The sequence below is a fragment of the Numenius arquata genome, chromosome 9 (genome assembly GCF_964106895.1).
Source record: "Numenius arquata chromosome 9, bNumArq3.hap1.1, whole genome shotgun sequence".
NCBI lineage: Eukaryota > Metazoa > Chordata > Aves > Charadriiformes > Scolopacidae > Numenius > Numenius arquata.
The window spans coordinates 13,416,025-13,428,751 of record NC_133584.1 but is presented as its reverse complement, the minus strand read 5'-3'; the positions used below and the strand labels follow the sequence as shown (position 1 = coordinate 13,428,751).

The following is a 12,727-nucleotide window of genomic DNA, read 5'->3' as shown; positions in this document are numbered from 1 at the left end:
AATGAATAAACAAACATAATTTGATTTTCTCAACTATGAAGACAAAGAAATCAGAGGAGGTAAGGATACAAGCCATGAAGCTCTTTTTGTTACCATCCACGCTTGCCTCGCTGCTGCCCTTACGCTCTTGCAAGTATTTTCTGTAATTCTTTTAATACTAGTTTGAAAATCAATTTAGCTGGGTCAATGTTTTCCTTAATTCCTTTAGTAGACAAGTCCTTATTCAGAGAGCAAGAATTAGCAAGGGTTCACTTGTACAAGTGTTGAGCAATCTTGCTCTTCATCAGCCTTGCCTCTGGAAACTGTATTAGGGTTTGTCAGACCTCATCTTTAAAATCTTAGAAACGACACATAAATACAGTGACACGTGCTTGCTAGTTTTGCTGTATCATACTTTTAATCTTTTTCTCCCACTAAAACATGTACTAGATCACCACGGTTTAAGTCACAATAGTCTCCCCCTTCTGTCACTAAGTTGTCCCATGGCAACTCTACCTTCCATCCTCTTCAAATTACGTCACCCTTTCCACTGATCACTGATTTCTCACACAAGGTTTCACATTTGTCATTTACAAATCAACATGAATAGTGTGGAGTCCAGAAGGCATCGTGGCCAAAGCAGTAGACCTATCCTTAGGAATTTTTGATTGAGCTGGCATGGAATAAAGGCATGTGACATTCTGATTGCTACAATTATTCAGTTTCAGTGTATCATTAGAAATAGCCTAGTTCTGGGTTTAGCATGGGAAATAAAGACAACATTGAAGCTAGAGAAAGTGGAAGTTTTTTTTAAGTTTTGAAATTTTTGCCTCCAAATTCTAAGAAATAATCCAGGAACTTTTTTCCTTTCAAATGAAAACTCTAATTTTTTTTTAAATAAACAGCTGATCTCCACAAGTCAGGTGCTCAGCTGATACTGATTCATATGGCTCTGAGATAAACAACTGACAGGTTCCAAATTATGGTGCCTTCAATCTATTTTTATTTCTTGAGACAATAAACTCTTCTGACAAAATTGGCCCAATTCTGACACCAGTCTGAAAGTGGATTAGTATTCCACTAGATTAACCAACACCCAGCATTTTATAGCTCCATCACTGGTTCAGGAAGAACATCCAACATTACTTCTGTCGTATTTATGTTCATATCTTATCTAGAGAAGGGAAGACATTTTAAAATAACCACCACAAATTTTTAGTCAATATATAAGAGGGAATCTCAGAAATCAAGCCAATTCCCACCTATTTTCATGTAGATATACAGAGCCAGAGAGCAGATGACTCACTATGGAACTATGGAAGAGACACCCTGCATTAACAATGCACACGCGTGTTTTCCAGTTAAAGGTACATTCTACCTTGGAAGGAAAAACTATGTTAAGACAGCTATTTTTAAATCTGCAAGATATCAAAGTAGCTTTTGCTGTGTCACTTCCATTTAAGATGACTCCTTGCAGCTAGATAGATTCTGAGAAGCAAAACCCACAAAGTGAAGGCAGCGTATAAAACTGAAGAGAGTAAAATTCTTCAGGAATGCTAGGTTTCCTACTAGCACTTTCTATATATGTACTTTTAAAAAGTCCTTTGTGCTAGAATTAACTGCTTGTGATAGGAGCCTGGGTCATGACATCTAAGAATCCATAAAACGCACTTACAAAAAAAAGCAAAAATCCCAAACAAGGACAGTTTATTGAAATGCAAGCTTTTTCTGTAACAGTCATGTTATGATGCAGAAGGATGCATTTGGAAATAAAAAGGGCAGTTTATCTTTTGTGCCATGCCATTGGCTCCCAGCCCAAGATGGCTGTGAGGAGTGAAGATGGCCAAGAAGGGTGACAGGGCCTTTTGTGCTATGGACACAGTGATTCACAAGCAAATGGATGAGAGACAATGAAAGTCTCAAAGTACTAAGCAAATAGTAATAATTCTGGGCCAATATCAGCCTGGTCCTAATTCAAACTGGCAACACATAAATTAAAATCAGTAGATTGTGTCTCCATCCCCTCTAGCTACACAACTTGGAGTCAATGCCAAATATAAAGATAATAAACTGAGAACCAGCCCCATCTTTCTGTGCCAAGAGGGAAGAGAGGGAGTGGTGCTGATGTTTTCACACTGCCTCCCTTGTCAAAGACGCATATTCTGATATCACCTGTCACTGAAATAAACTCTTTTTGATCCATGAACCCTTGTACTATGGTACACAAAGCACAGAGCAGCAAAGTGGCTGCAGAGCACATATTTCAGCTCTGGAGCTGATTACAAATGCGGTAACATAGCACAGCACCGAATGCAGAGCAGCAGCTTAAATTCAAAGACATGCTCACAAGAAGAAAAAAATGTGTCTGTTCTGAAGCCCTGTCCTGAGTTCACACTTTTTCTTCACACAACTGATCACCATTTTCTGTGCAGAGCTGAGAAGTAGATTGAAGTTTGGTTCATTGGCAGCAGGAGAAAGGATATGGAAGAATTAAAGAAAGCAGCTAAGCAGAAAAATGATGACAGAGGTCTGGGGGAGAGGGGGAAGGTGAGTGGTATTCTTCAGACAAAAACCAGTGGTGTGGAAGCTGGACAGGGCCACACGTGGGCCACTCACAGGAAATGCTGTCGCGAGTTTCTTAGCTGAGATGCAGGTAGAGGAAGATGAAGTCATGGGAAAGGTGGGGCTGGGCAGCTGTTTCTCCCTAGAAGCAATTCCTGCATGAAATTATGTTAATAAGGAAGGTGCTGTCCCCCCAATTCCTGGTAAGCCCATCCCTGGGATGGTGGCTTGTACAGAAGAACCATTCTGTGCTGGAAGCCAACCAGAGCAAGCTGCTGGTGTAAACCTGGGAGTTTAGACCAATTGATGCTGGCTGATTTGATTTCCTCCTCTGTTTTGCTCTGGTTTAAATGTACTTATGGACTGGTTCCTGCAAGGGATGGCACAAACAAATGTTGTTCTAGAAGTGAAGGTCTCTGGTATTTCTAAAAATTAAGGATCTCACGACAGTTTGAAAATTCATCCTAATGCTTGGGTCAAATCCTACTTGACCACGTTTCCTCTATTACTTCAACTGGACTGAAGACTTTCCTTGGTAGACTCTGCATCTTTCTGCAACGAAGCTGTAATTTGCTAAAAAGCTGCAACTGGATTAATCCAGGATAAACCAGTAATCATCTTCAATTACAGCACAAACATTAATCAGTCAATCTCTGCCCTCTAGAGGTGGCCACGTTGCATGTAGAGCTGATTTGGGTTTGCTGCAAATGAATTATCTGACAGACCAAGTGCTTCTGTATGCAGCAAGAGAAAGGTATTTGCTGATTAGAGTAGATCCATGTACTGTTACAGGAACAAATTACTGAGCGCTGATTGTCAGCTCCTCGATTATTCCTTCCCTCTCTTGCCTGGAGGTCACCCAACTTACAGCATTTTGCATTCATGTATTTTGCAGTCATGGTACTGCAGAGAGGACTGAAACAGATAGAGAGATACATAGCTATATGACATCGCTATAATAAAAAGAAGTAAAAATAACCCCCCAACTAAACTCTCCTACAGCTTATTTTTCATATGCAATGCGCATAAACTAAACCAGTGGCACAACTGCACGAATTAATCATGTTCATAAAAGCTGGATGTGTTGGTGTGACAAAAGCAGCAAGCCTTTATGTATAAACACAACTACGTACGCTCATTTTTTTCCCTTGACTGGAAGAGCCAAGAAGTTTTAAAGGGAAGAGTATAAAGAGGGATGAATAGGAAGTAACCCACTATACAATTAAGTTATTAATATATTGTTTCTGGTGTGCAAAGACCTTGTTTGAATAGGTGAGTATTTATTTCATGAGAAACTGCTCAATGCTGAGACTTAGTGCAAGATCCTGGAGGCAGGAATAACTCATGGCCAGGGTTCCCCAGACACGTCCTCTTTTTTCCAGCTGGAAATTCTGTCTAGGTGGAATTCAGCAATTTTTCACATTTTCTTCTGGCAGGCTGTCCAGATGCTCTGGCTTGCCTGTGTATAGAGGGATTCTCCAGGTATCCACACTCATGCACAGACCATCTGCGCATGTGTAGCCCCATACCTGAACATATATTTCTGTTGGCAACATTTAATCAAAAAAGAGCAGATGTCCAGGATCCCAGTAACCATTTTATTGCAAACATTACCCTGGGATTCAGGAAAGCTGCGTTCTGTTATAGAATTGCAGCACAGTGGAGTTTGGAAGGGACTGCTGGAGACTGCCTAGACCAACACCCCTGCTTAAAGCAGGGTCAACTAAAGCAGCTCAGTCAGGGCTTTGCTCATGTTTTCAATACGTCCAAGGATTGAGACCCCACAGCCTCTCTAGGCAGCATGTTCGTTGTTCAGCCACTGCTACAGTTAAAAAAAAAATAAAAAAAAAATTCTGATGCTTAAATGGAATTTCCTGTATTCAGTGCCTATTGCCCCCAGTAATTTTACTGGGCATCACTGAAAAGAGACTGGCTTTGTCTTCTTTACTCCCCCATTAGGTATTTACATATGTTGATAAGATCATCACTGCTATACAATCCCAGCACTCTCACCCTCTGCTCATATATACCAGATGTTCCAAGATGTGGTCCTTCCAGTATGCCCATGCCTCTCTTGTGCTGGGAGCACAGCACTCCAGATCCATGCACACATTAACACAGCCTGAGATGTTGTTGGCCGCTTTTGTTGCAATAGCACTACTGGCTTGTGGTCAACTCATCCATCAGGATCACAGGTCTCTTCTAAAAGCCGCTTTCCTATGTAGTTGCATGGTGTTAGTCACAGCTTCACTTCTGCCTTGACTAGGAGACCTTAGATTCAGCTCTCTGGGCCTTACTGTCCTCACTGTTGATGTAGCATTGTGGCATCCTTTGTAAAGAGATTTCAAACTTTGGTTGTCTGAGGTAGGTGTCATTTTCATTTGTTCTTCTTAAGTAACATCCTCTGTCAACGTGTGGCCACTCATATTGATAACATTCACTTCCAGTGGGTGTTTACAGCAGTCACTGTCCTGATGGCCAAGTGCCTCAGATTTTATTTAATTTATCTTCTCTGCTGCAGTGTCCTTCCTTCTGGAGCTTACACACAAACACATTATTCTACTATGCTACAGGTCTAGAAACGGAGACAGAATACTGAGCACTGTGTAGCATCCTATTGCCAAGGGCTATAAAGTCCTGTTCAGAACATTATGACATGGAAAATGCCCTTTCATCTTACCAGCTTTTTTTCCTTCTGTGGCTGCTGTATCCTAGCCTAGCCAAGAAGCCAGGAGGAATCCCTGATTTTGTTCCTGTAGGGAGCGCAGGACAGTGAACATTATCCAGTCCCTTCTGCATGGAACTGAACAATTTGTGCTTGATTAAAGCTGAGAGACTGCCAGCTTCAGAAAACTCAAAGTCCTAACGTTGCCTGCTTATTCTTGCTGTATGTTACCTTGACCTTCTCTGCATCATGCCAGCCACATGGCCAGATCCTTCCCCTCTGCAGCCCAAGGTTTGTCTTTGATGAGGATCTCTGCTCTGAAGCAAACTGGATTCCTTCATGGGTTTTCCTATCCCATTTGAAGTTACAGTGTCCAAGTACTTTGGAAATAAACAATGATTCATATATTTTCACAACACTTTCAGGGGCAAAGGATTACAATTATCCCCTGCCAAATTTCAAAGTCTAGCTCTAAAAGTGCAGGTTTGTCACAGCTTTGCCACATAACTCTTTCCCTAGTCATACACAGCAGAAAGCAGGCTTGTACCTTGTGCAGCATTAAGTAACTATAACTATAGGCATTGCTGCTGGCATACTAATGAGGCTGTATAAATCATTATTGATTCATGCGAGCAATGTAATCCTCTGGGCTTCAGTTACTCACACCAAGCTGGGTAACGTCCAAAAGCCACATACAGCCATCCCTGAGACGTGGCTGCTCTCTGGAGCCTGTTCAGTGCCTTTCCCTACCTGTCCCCTTGTCTTCACATCTGCAGGGTACCCCCACATCTTACACAAGGAGCCTAGAAGAAGGAACAAAACCACCTTCCTTCCACTTGGTTGACCCATTTATCCCAGGTGCGAACCAACTAGATCGCATGTGAGAGGAGGCTGGCCCTCTACCTCCATAAGGGCAGACATACTGGATTTGTGCTTACTTTACAATTAGACTTGGAACACAGGAGCAAGAACGTAATATAGTTTCTTATGTAACCATATATTTATTTTGGTTACGTGCGGCTTCAAGACAAATCTAAAATGGTGCTGGACCGTGCTGCTGCCCTCAAAAGAAGTTTGTCAGCAGAGTAACAATAATGTTCTGCTTCTGAAAATGATGTGCTGGGCTTTATGGTCAGCTTTTAGGTTTGAATGCTTTTTTTCCACTTTGATATTTGAGCCCTCCCCTCAAAGCAAATCCTTCGAGTGTGTACATGGCTCTCCAAGCAATGGTCATGGGAGGACATAGACAAGCACAAAAAAAAGATGCTGACGGCATCTGAAAATGATTTGCAATCTCTTAGCCGCATGAGCTCAGTTGCATTAACATAGTGATTTAAATACTGTGGATGGCTTTTCTGATGTTCTTTTAGAAATTTCTTATTGGAATTATTAGACATCCAAAATATATTTAAAACCAACTAACCAACCAACCAATGGAATGAAATAGAGCGGATAATACTGACTAAGCACTCTAAACCCTATCTTGCAGCCCCAAGTCAACCACATTGCCACCAAGCACAAAACTCCAGTGACCAGAGAGGAGAGGATCTGGAACTGGGCTACTGAACTGCATCGTGTCACAGAAGTTGGGAGGTTGCATCACAAGAGGATCCTTCATGGGTCTGAAGCACCTACACTCCCCACAGCCCAGCCTTGCCAGAGCAAAGCCTAGTTGTCTTTGGGAAAAAATGACACTGTGAGGTTTTCAGTGCCTTGCACATCAGATGTGCTTAAGGTAAACGTAGAAGGTGTGGCTGACTTTTTTTGTAAATACTGCAATAAAATTACAATTAATAACAGCACATGATAAATAACACAAGGAACATTTTGAACACAAAAGAGTGCTAAGGCTGCCACTAAAAAAAGCAACAGACTCCACTCTGCCACAGGTACCTCGGCTTTGCTCACCCAGTGGGGCAAAAACTCTGCCTTTGATGGTGCCATGCCATGACTCCATAGCGCTAGGGGATGCCAGGCTGCTGAGAAGCTGCACACTGCTGGGTTGCACACAGACATTACTGGGCACATAGCAATGCCACCGGTGTAAGTCCTGCTCCTACAAAATGCTCAGAGACCTCCGATGCTTTCAGGAGCAGGGAGTGCCCATTTAATTCGGTGCTCACTAGACTGAAGAGACCCTGCAACTGGAAAACATCCAGCTACCAGCCATTCCTCGTCTTCTCGACCCAGAGAGAGGACTGGCTTCTATTCAGCCAGGTTATAAGTGGAATAACTGCTCTCAAGTCAGTAGCCCTGATAGCAGAGAGTGCTGTCATTGCACTGAAGTCAGTGGAGCTATCTGTGATTTACACCAGTACAAAAGAAACCAGTCTGGCTGCATAGACTGAACAGAGAGAAAAATCAGACCCTCCTTCATCAAGGCATTTATCACACACAACCACTACCTGAAGCACCTCAATCCTGCCCTGTTTCCATCCCTTTTTTCCACCTGGTCCTGTAAGTTCCTCACACCAAAGGCTGTCTTTCATTATTCAGTGATTTTTTCCCCCTCCATCTCAAGCAGGTCCCTCACTCTGCTGCCACACAAACAAGGCAATGTAACCAGCCTTCCCCCCAGGGGCAGCCAGGGCTAATGAACAACACTTGACACTGAGCTGCAAACTTCTCCCTTGGCCTGTTGCCTGCACAGGCTCTCGAGGCTTCAGGCAGCTGGACACACCAACCAGAGACTCCCCAGGTTGTTTTCTGGGGGCTATGGGAAATTCCCGGTGTCAGAAAAGGGAGTTTAAGCTAAGCGTACAGCCACATGTTTAGAAAGCAGAGAAACCTCAGCCCAGAGCTGACAGTGACTGATGACTGTAGGTGCTGCGAGTATTTGCTGCTCCTCATGTTACCCAAATGTCAGGGTTTTAAAGTGATGTTATTAAAGCACCACAGGAGTGCAAAGATCTGTGTAAACTGAGAGGATAATCACCATGCAAGTGGAGCATGAGCTGTTTGACAGTGTTGAAATTATGTTACTTGGTATCCCTCTAATTTGTCACATGACTTGATACACTAAAAAAAACCCATATCATGTTTTTATGCTCTGGGTCCATGACAATTGCTTTTCCTGCAGCAGACAATGATTTGTAAAGTGACTTTTCTTATTCCCAAACCACCCAAAATTTTGCAAATTGGTTTCCACGAATTAGAAGTGGTTTAGAAATAACCCTGGCTTGGGGATTGGCTCTGTTACGGGGCTTTTGCTGCCATGACAGCTAGCTGGAGGAAGATAGTTGTTTCTAAATTACTCTATTTTTACATTAATATTTCTTTTAGAGCAAAACAGCAGTAGAAGCAGTATTGTTTCCGTTGCTTGCTCTGAAACAGGACTAGTTCCTAGGAACCACAACTTTTTATCATCCGATCATAGGCATCCCTGGTCATTTCATATGGAAGTATATCCTCTGCCTCCCCAGTCCCAAGCCCTGGGCTCACTGTGGGGGTGCAGACAGCAACCCCTTTTCTCCTCTGTGCTAAGAACTGGCAACAGAAATATATCACATTTTACGACAGACAGCCTTGCATGGTCAAAACCCTACAGGCCAATATCATGAAATGGTTGAAAGGGCCCTTAAAGATCATCTAGTTCCAACCCTCTTGCTATAGGCAGACGAAAGGGGAGAACCCATCCTGACGTGGGGTCAAACCACCAACCGTTCAGTTAACAGCCAAAAGTGCTGATGGATTGCGCCACAGAGACTCCCTAGTTATAATTATCTTTGTAATAAAAACTAATCTTCCTTTCGAAAATAAAATTACCTTCCTAAAAACACTGATTCCAAGTAGCAGAGATATCACATAGACCAAAGTGGCCTTTTCCACAACACTACTAGCAATGGTTCAAAAAGATCAGGCCAGGAGTTCTCATTTCGCAAGAACCCATCAGCTGGCTATGAAATAGTGATCACTGCTGTTCACCATAGCTTGGAGCTGGATTTGAATCCATAACGCAGAATTTTAAATTGCAATACTTGACTCACATACCTAGGTCTGGAGCAGCAATACTCAAACCACAGGTATTCAAGATCAGAGACTGAAGAGCGTCTTTGTGTGGAGCTCTACCATACAGATCAATCCAGAGCTGTCCTGTCCCTCTCCAGTTCTGTTCAGCCACATTCTGTTTTGAAGGGTGCAGAAACCCTGACCAGAAACAACTGAAGGAAAGGTCCTCTCAGCCACCGACGTGGTCCTTTTGCTTCTCTTTTTACCTTTTGATTGCTCATTGCCTGCTACAATCACAGCTTGATTTTGCAGCACACTGGAGACAGCAGCAAGAGAGAAAGCAAGGAGGTGTTACCTGTCCTGTACTCACACAGGGTGTGACAGCACACCATATGATGAGCACTTCCCCATCTGCAATCAGACCAGATTAGACTGATAGCTGTGACACCTCTGGATTAAGGATTAGATATAACATTTTCAAAGATCTTGTTGCAGTAGCAAGGACCCAAATTCAGTGTCTTCTGAGCGCTCTGAGGACTTGAGCACTAATGGGTCTCAGTCATTTCACCGGGCTCTTCAGACTTCAGGAGATCAAATGTGCAATTTTAAGGTTTTCAGAGAAATTGCAAAAAAAGATTTAATGGCTCACTTAAAAAAAATTTAAATGTTTATCAAGAAAAGAGGAATCCAACAGCTTACTTGGGGGGAGCAGGAAGAGGGGAAGGGAAAAGGTAAACAAATCAGGAGAGGTGCAGGACCAAACTGTATTCCAAGCACACACAGTGGAAAATGCAGGCCAGTGCCAGCAGCCTGATAATCCAAATTCTCTTTCTATGCACCGACCTCTTCTGAGAAAATGAATTTAAAGGAGAATAAATGATAACTGTATGCATTCTGGAAGCAAACCTAAAAGTGCTGCCAGGAAAAATCACCCTTCTCGTTACATGGCCATTAACACATTCCCTTCCCCTTCCGCCCAGGCAGCAGAGCTCACACCTACAGAAGGAGGGGGAGAGAGGAAACGCTTCTTGCCCTGCAATGCACAGTCAGTCCTCAGCACAGCAGAAGGACGGACATTAAATCTGAGGGGCAAATACGGATTACAGGATTGGCAGGATAGATCTGCATGACTGGGAAAAGTCATTGTAACACACTAAACGTTGGCACACAGGTAGGCACAGCTGCTTTCTGGAGAGCACGTGAACAGGGCAAGCATTACAGTTTTAGTTCCTACAGTTAGAGTTCCTAGCAGACAAGGCGCAGGTCACTTGCTCCTTCCTCTCTCACAATGAACAACAAGCACTGCTTTGGGTACTGCCCTCTGAAGAGCTAGGAACTGAGAAAATTGTCCCAAATGCTTTTCAAAAATCACAAGCTTCACCCCTTTTGCATGGTCCAGATATCTGTAATAGCAACAACAGATTCACCACTCCACCAGCAGATAGACTGACAGAAAACATAAATCTGCGCAGGGTTTATTTTAACTTGTTCTTCATACATCTATGTCCCCACACGCGTACCCTGCATTACACTTCTCCTTTCATGCTGTTCAATACCTCCCATCGGTCCCAGCGAAATAAAAGTCATGTTCATTTTGCACACCCAGTTTATACAAGTTTTGTTTAGACACTTTTTCTGGCCAGCTTACACACTGATTTGAACAGATAAAGAGGATTGCAAAATCTGTCCACAAAATTTCCAATCTTTCCTACCCCAACTTTATATTGGGCCCATTTGCCATTGTCCTTGCAGGGCTGAGGTAATGTCAGTATTATGAGCAATGAACTAAATGTTCTTTGGTGCTGATGAAAATCATGAGAAATTCACCAAAATCAATGGAGATATTCCAGATGAGGAAGTTCTATGTCTCAACACAAATAATGAAACAAAACCCACCCACAGATGCAGGAGAAGATGTCCAGATGGTTAAGCTAGCCTGGTGTCTGTCATGAACACATCCCTTAACACCCATGCAAAAACCTTTTGCACTGTGGCTTTAGCGCATGACACTTATCTCCCTCTCACTGGCCCAAAAGTGCTGACTTTGTTGGCTCATGCTGACTTTCACCGGGTGAAAGCTTAGCCACTGATTTTACCTAGAAAATGTGTTGGGGTGGTGGTGGGGGGGTTGTTCAGCAGGGGTACCCTGAGTACCACTGCTAGGGAACTCCAGAGCGAACCCCACCGGCAGGGTCAGAGGGCTGACTGCAGGGGGGAGGTCGGGGCAGGAAAACTGGGAGTGACCCCACCTCATGGGGACAGGGCAAAGGACATGAGGACAGACAAGCACAGGGTGAAGGATAAACTCACAAAACAAGTAAAAAGCTTCTTCTACCTCACAGTGTTAATTTGGTGTGATAGCTTCTCTGTCCTCAGTAGCATTTACCTTGGTGTAACTGAAATGAGGACATGGTCCAGGAGAATTAGAGGACTCTCAGACCAGCTGAAATCAGAGGAAATACCACTTTACTCCACCAGCTTAAGCAAGTTTCCAGTGGGGCAAGTCAGCACAAATACTCTGAAAGTGGAAAAAAATCACTGTCAAGAGCTGCACAGATTTTCACAATGACTTTAAATCAACTAAACTTTCCAGCAGCTGACAATCTGGCCAATAACCTTGGCTGGAGCTGAGCCAAGCTATGTCAGGCTGGGATCCTGTCTTACAAGTCCTCTACAAGTCCTGAACAGAGTGCTAGACCCACCTGTGCCGCGTGTGACAGGTAAGATACTGATGGGATGGAGTCTGAAGCCAAGATAATAGCTCCAAAGAGAAAACAGAGATTTGACTGCAGCTTCAAAAGAAAGGATACACCAAGTTGGGCATCTAACCATCAGGCCTCTTTGGACAAGTGCACCTGGACTGGAGAGGTTAGCTGGTGGGCTCTCACGTTTCCTCAGGGAGCAAATATCTGCATTTAATATATACACTTTGCTCAGATTTGTCTATCAGAACATTAATCCAGCGCAACAAAAAAAATGAAAAGCCCAAGTCACCAGCCATGGGGCTGCTGAAACCAGGCCCCTTGGCTACTTCAGGGAGTTTGCTAGGTGTGCATAAATAAACATGGAAGACTCCAACACTGAAGCAGTTTAACAAAGTGCTAGAATCCCTTCTGAAATGTTTATGAGGTGAAAATAAGTAAGCAACCTCTGCAAAACCAACTGACATTTTTCAATTTATGAGGCTTCCAATCTCGCAGTGTCTATTATTTTACATGAGGATTTTAATTTAAAAACTGCCTTTCTGAGCTATGCTGAGATGGGAAGGCTGCTGGGATTCTGGGCTGACATCCCAGGAACCGCAGTAGATTGCCTGGTATTCACAGTCGAGTTTTCTAATAAGGCGGTGCACATTTCCAAAATGTCACTGCACAAGTGGCCATTGGTGGAGTTATTTTAAGGCAGTGGTTCAGGAAGGCGCTTAGACTTGTTGTGCCTGTTCCTGAATCGTCAGACACGCATTCCTTAAACTTTCTTAAGACCCTGCTGTGAAGAGAGACTTTAATGGCAAAGACAGCTCCAGGATTGCTTACTGGAAGAGATTTTTATCACTTGATTTTCTCCTCTTTGTAC

At 43.3% G+C, this 12,727-nt stretch overlaps 1 protein-coding gene across 5 annotated transcripts in view; it reads right to left on the bottom strand.

Annotated features, from left to right (window-relative positions):
• OSTN (osteocrin) overlaps positions 1-12,727 on the bottom strand; it is a 53,707-nt gene that overhangs the window by 17,949 nt on the left and 23,031 nt on the right. For 2 of the 5 annotated variants that reach the window (XM_074153704.1, XM_074153702.1), the window contains one exon: positions 11,541-11,672. The exons of the other annotated variants lie outside the window; for them this stretch is intronic. The gene's annotated coding sequence lies outside the window, so the exon portion shown is untranslated. Of the gene's footprint in view, positions 1-11,540; positions 11,673-12,727 lie in introns of those variants that run through there. 5 annotated transcript variants of the gene reach the window in all.